Source organism: Saccostrea cucullata, unplaced genomic scaffold, assembly GCF_032062105.1.
Source record: "Saccostrea cucullata isolate Sc308-1 unplaced genomic scaffold, CSIRO_AGI_Scuc_v1 ctg3365, whole genome shotgun sequence".
NCBI lineage: Eukaryota > Metazoa > Mollusca > Bivalvia > Ostreida > Ostreidae > Saccostrea > Saccostrea cuccullata.
Window position 1 is genome coordinate 7,571 of NW_026934335.1, and position 6,533 is coordinate 14,103.

At 31.1% G+C, this 6,533-nt stretch overlaps 1 long non-coding RNA gene across 1 annotated transcript; it reads left to right on the forward strand.

The window, feature by feature from the left end:
• The first annotated feature begins 2,477 nt into the window (after positions 1 to 2,477).
• On the forward strand, positions 2,478 to 5,897 carry LOC134240550 (uncharacterized). The gene is made up of 3 exons (XR_009986467.1): positions 2,478 to 2,547; positions 4,549 to 4,631; positions 5,110 to 5,897. It is a non-coding gene; the product is annotated as an uncharacterized LOC134240550 (long non-coding RNA).
• The last annotated feature ends 636 nt before the right edge of the window (positions 5,898 to 6,533 follow it).

Here is a 6,533-nt window from a genome sequence, read left to right on the forward strand (position 1 = left end):
AAGGTGTGAAATCGGAATCCATTCAATGATTTCAATCTGGTCACTCTTTCACAACAATCAATAAATTACTCTAGAACTCTTGAAAATTCTTCAGGAAATCAAATCAAAGATACTGAAATACAATCAGTCTTTTGGAAGCATTTTCAGCACTCTTTTGAGATGGGGTGGGGTACATGAAAGGAGGTGGGCACAACTGATGTAGAATTTAATTAAAAGCATACAACTTTTATACTTTTGTTTCATAATATTCGTAGCGAAATAGAGAAATCTGCATATTGGGGCAACATTGAATCTGCTTGATATTTAAAATTGTTTTAATTTTATTTTTTGTTTTACTGAATAACGATAAAACGTATGAATCTTTAGCTTTCCGCTCTAACTCTGTACTTGGTGTTGATGCTGAGTTTGTACAATCTTATTAGATTTAAATACATGTAAATGAAAACAAAGCTGAAAGAGACTTGAAACCAAACAGTGACTTGAAGTATGCCTGCAATTACCCGTTTGTTTTATTTCACAAGTTCTGAATTTATCTGAAATGAACTGTTTGTACACTTTGAATACAAGATCACTGATTACTTTTCACACGGAATTCACAATTGATACATCATTAACATTCCATTTCATATCTTTTTGTTTTTATATCTTTCTTTATCTTGTCATTACAAATTTTTAATCAATTTGATCTTCCACGAGAGATATTATTTTAATGAAATGTGACTTAGATGATAACATTAAAACAAGGTGGTAAACATGTTAAAGTAATATCGTAACTTCTTTATATACCAACAATTCTAAGGGGACCATTTTGATTATTTACTATAATTTAAATCAAGGATCTATAAATTGTCATTTTTCTCTACTAAACTTTCAAAAAAATCCTTTTCGTCCAATGTTCCTTAAAATAAAAGTTACATTGGCTATTATTGTTTAGATGAAAAAATAAATCAGGTAAACGTAAGAACCATAAGAATTTTAAATCAATCACTTACATTCTAGAAAGGGACATAACTCTGTAAAGAGTATCGTATTATGCTATCGTGTCCTATATCTGGCATAGATATTATTTAAGCTAGATTTAAAGCTATAATATTTTTAATGATTTTATTTTAGTTTATCGATAAAAAACAATAATAGGAAATATTCATCAACGTGTCACAAGACTCCACTTCGAGATATTGACTCTGTTGACTTCGAAACGCTTTAGCTTTGGACGGTACTATATTTTTGTACGGGGGTGTCGATCCGAAGTTAAGCTCAATGTGATTTTCTTTAATATATATATTTGTCATCTGAGTTTGATTTCACAGAAAAAGTATCAACTTCTGTAGTATTTTACCTGTTTTTCTTACTCTTGCAGCAAATGTTTGAATACTATTCTGTTAAAGCAACTCAAGTCTGCTGTTAAACCCTAACACCCCTCCCCTTGCTAACTTCCGAGAAACCAATATCTTTACCCCAGATCTCGATGGGGTATGATACCTAGGGGCAAATAAGAGTCTTTTGTTTTCCCCAGGTAGCAAAACTGTCACAATTTGCTTGGAATTAACAACACATACATAAGGGATATCAACACACAGCAAGTCGATTTAACAACTGAATTTACAATAGAAATTCATGAAAAAACAAACTCCATGATTTTCTAAACCTTCGGATTAAAGTCATATTTTTTTTTTTCATTTTTAGTTTAAAAACTAAATCCAACAATTTTATATGATTCATAATTGATAGCAAACAATTAATATAAAATTGTATACCCCCCCCCCTTAACCTGTGTTAAAGGACAGATGATAGAAACTTTTGTCAAATAATTCGAAAAACTTGGATTATATTTATGAAAGTAAATTGAATACTCGTATAGCTTTTGAATTTTCATTCTACGTTTCACAAAAATGCGGTTTAAACAATTTATAGGTTACTATTGAGTATTGATTATCACATGAAGGATGCATTGTTGATGAATGAAACAATTTTGAACATCATAGAAGGTTAACAATATATCAAAATGTCGTGAAGAAAAAGAAGAAAGGGCTTTATTGGGGCTATTTATTGACTGGACTTTTACATTTGTACTCAGTGAATATCCCGCTGATCATGCAAATAAAATTTACTTTGCAAGGGAAACATTTTATTTTAGAGATACAGAGAGACTACCCATCCCCTCCACTACCCCTTCTTCTTCTTATAATGTTTTCAATGATCATGACGATGTCCCATTTATATAGAATGTTAATAGTTCTGGTATCGGACAATTGAATTACCATTATTACCCATGGCAGTATTTACAACAAAAAAAAAAAAAAAATAGGCCTGATTTCATTTCTTTGTTTTCTCGTGAACTGTGCATTGTTTAACTAAAAAAAAGACCAATAAATAAAAGAAGCCGCAATATTCTATCTATGGATTCACTTCTTAAAATTCTGCGCAGAAGGATGCATTACTCCTAGAATTACCCAATACCATCCAAAGAAAAAAAAAACGAGGAATTTCCACATGATGATCATGATGATGATCATGATGTTTGTAAACGAAACCTGCTCAATTTTCGTAAGTAGATCTAGAATTATAAAATTTGTTATTTATTTCATTAAAAGCATGTTAATACATGGCTTATAGATTCTCTTTTTTGTTAAAGTCTTAAGATAAAGATTAAAGATAGATCATTCTGATTTCTCGTTCGCTGATTAAAACAATTTGTCTTCAGATGTTATGAATTTTTGTCCCTGTAAACAAATGATAAAGTATCTGCAGAGCTAGCAGTCGATGGGGATATTCAGTAGTATATTATACAAGTTAACAAAGTAAATAATCGTCAGAAAATCGGAATAATTATTCTTTCGTTCGAATTTCCTCAATATGTACACTAGCTGATGATTGTACTTAAAAAAATATATTGTCATGTCTAAATTTTTCTGTAATTTGCAAGTTACAGTTCAGAAGTATCCTGATCACAGTCATCAGCATTAGGCCTACTGATAAGAAAATTAATTATCTTCTCTCAGACATGGTATCCTGCTACTGTAGTGTACTAGGGATTAATAAACATTGCATGTGTTGCAAGTACATTTTTTTTTTTGCTGTCAAGATAATTTTTGAGATATGGGGGTCAGTGCTTATAGTGCATGTCATGATGGACATACCGGTTACTAATAACCCCCAAACTCTTACTTATATTGTTTAGAAGTACTATCCAAATATCAAATTACTAAATCTCTGTTAGAAAATTGATTGATCCTCTGAAGTTTACATAGGACATGTACCCACATGATTATTGATGTAATCAATTTTTTTTTTAATTGATATTAAATATGTATCTGAAAACAGTCGTAAAACTTTGAGTAAAAAATCATTCTTTAAACTGCTAAACTCATTTTTATACCATGAATACATACCCGGTATTTAGAAATATCATTTATTTATTAAGTTATGTTCATGTTCTTTTGAGGGGAAAAAATATACATCAGATATCAGATGCTTATGTGTAAGTAAATCATAAGTGACAAAAATACTAGGACCTTTTCTTTTTTACATATTTATTTGTGAAAATATTCTTTCTATTATAAATTGGAAATGAAATTTTAAAAAGTTCAAACTTTATTACTAATAATATGACTTTTTTATTGGAATTGATAGGATATTGGATGTTTTTAAAAGAAATAAAGACTACGTTTTTGTGAATGTTGCAGGATAACCTGCAATAATGTAGACATACAAATTTTGTCTTGACAATATTTTATAATTTATTCTCAAAGGTTTAAGTATCATTTTGTTTATCAATTAAGATAAGAAAATTTGAATAATTCTGCATGTTTCAATGAAAAAAATTATGAAAAATGAGCTAAAATTGACTTCACAAAAAGTTTTTATAAAAATAGGGTTTTCAATGAAATATATATAGCGTAAAAATGCAATTATGACTCACTTATGGCCAGGTACTGTAGATTTAAATTACACGTCAAGGACTCCCATGCCAATTTCAATAGTCCTCACCCACTGACGTCAAACACAAAGTCTGAAAGATAGCCGCACAAGATTTTCATGCATATTTGGCCTCCTTAGCGTCAGCCACAGAGACAGGTGCGCATGAGATTTTCATGCATATTAGGCTTTCTTAGCTCCTGACCTATTGACCCGCCTAATTTACATTCTGGTAGAATTATTAAGAAATCAACTCAGTTTACTTTCAAAGAGTTACCACAGAGAGAAAAAAAAAACAGACATATGCATCATCTGACTTCATGAAAAATTCTCAAGGGCATAAAACTTCTATAATACCGGTAAATGCAGAACATGCGCAAAGTTTCATTTATGGTATACTGATCATTGATAGATGAAAATAATTTATACTTTTAGTTTTATACTTCGTCCTCTGTAGGGGTAAATTATCCGGTAAAGTGTCAGTCATTTTGGCTGGAACTAGAAATTTGAGTGATCAATATTCATGATATTCAATTCATTTTCTAATAATGAAAAATTTAATCCATCCATGCTTTGTTATTATACATGTATTTGGTATTGTTTGATTTATTCTATTTTTTTCTTTCATAGAAAATGAAGGTATAGTAGCTGACATATAGTGTACATGTACCACTTGAAGATTTGTCCCCCTTGTAAATACAAGAAACGCAAAGGTAATTCTTTGTGAGAAAAGAGAGAATGAATAATAAAATTTTTCAAACCATACAACAAAAACTACTTTGAATAATTAGTACGCAACCAACCATTTACAATTGAATTTCGCAGTTTTATTTCTTTAACATTGATAAAAATCAAATTTGATTTTTTTTTAATCTCTACTGGTCAGAGATCAGAAGAGCTTATGCAATAGGAAGGTGTCCCCCGTCCATCCGTCTAGCTGTCCATCTGTCCATTTGTCTGTAATTTTTGTAAACGCTACTCCTCCTATAATTTTGGTATGATTTCAATATAATGTGGAACACAAGTAGACTACACTTAGATACATAATTCTATTTATTGCTGCCTATTGCAAAGTTTCAAATCCAAGTGTTACTTTTTCTTTGTTATACATATACAGACCAGTAGAGCTGCAGCCTAATCAGAGACTTAGGGTTTATCCTTTTTATCACAAAGCAACTTGCTTTTTTTCAGTATATACAGATACATACACATAAAAGGAGACATCATCTCATGATCTGTGGATCCAAAACTTTAAGGACAAAACTTTTGATAATTCATTCATGTAAAGAGTGTTGACTGGAATATTGAATATCTAATGAATGGAACCAAGAGAAATAATTTAATAAGTATTTTATTGTATATTACTCTTTTTATTCATCAGTCAAATTTCTGAATTAAAAATTAAATTTAAAGGATTAAATAAGTTTTTTATTATTATTTTGATTAAAACAAGTTCTTTAACTTATTATTCTCTTATATAAACAGGCATTTAAGGTCATACGCAGCATAGTTTGCACTTTATTGGGTTCTTCCCTGGAGTTGAAGAGCTCCACTAAAAGAAGGACGTGTGCAATATTTTTATTGTCTATACATGGATTTGTAAATCTCTTCTAAAGCAATTTTGATGAAAAAAAAGCTTGAATTTTATATGTTTTGTAATTTTTGTACATTTTTCTTTGAATAATGCAAACATGTTCAAGCTTTAATGTCTGTTCAAAATCCCTGGAAATGCATGCTGATTTTTTGTCTAAAAATTTGTAATATGGTAGACCGTACATGTATTCAAAGTTTAAATTTAGAATATCTTGAAAAATTATTAGTATATAGGTAAGGTACCTTGCGTATGTCCTTAAATGTAAAATGAAGGGATGTGTACCTTTATTCAATGAAATAGGGAACTCATGAAGCTGAATCTTATATGGAAGCATCCCTGGGTAGTGAAGATTCCAAATTGTTCAAATCATGACCCCTGGGGGTTGGGCGGGGCCACAATGGGGAATCAAAGTTTTACATAGAAATTTATAGGATAATTCTTTAAAAATCTTTTTCTCAAGAACCACTGGGCCATAAAAGGTTAAACTTGTGTGGAAGTTACCTGGGTAGTGTAGATTCTAAATTTTTCAAATCATGATCCTCAGGGGGTAGGGAGGGGCCACAATGGGGAATGAAAGTTTTACATAGAATTATATTGGAAAATCTAGCTTTGAAAATCTTCTACTCAAGAACCACTGGGCCAGAAAAGCTGAAACTTATATGGAAGCATCCCGGGGTAGTGTAGATTCTAAATTGTACAGATCATGTCCCCCGGGGGTTGGGCAGGGCGACAATGGAGAATCAAAGTTTTACATAGAAATATATAGGAAAAATCTTTGAAAATGATCTTCTTCTTAACAATCACTGGGCCAGAAAAGCTGAAACTTATGTGGAAGCATCCTGGGGTAGTGTAGATTCTAAATTGCTATAATCATGACCCCCGGGGATAGAGCGGGGCCACATTGGGGATTAAAAGTTTTACAATGGGGAATCAAAGCATCACATCGTAGTGAAGATTTCAAATTTTCTAAATTATGATCAGTGGGGTAGGATGGGGTCACAATATGTATTACAAGAGGAAA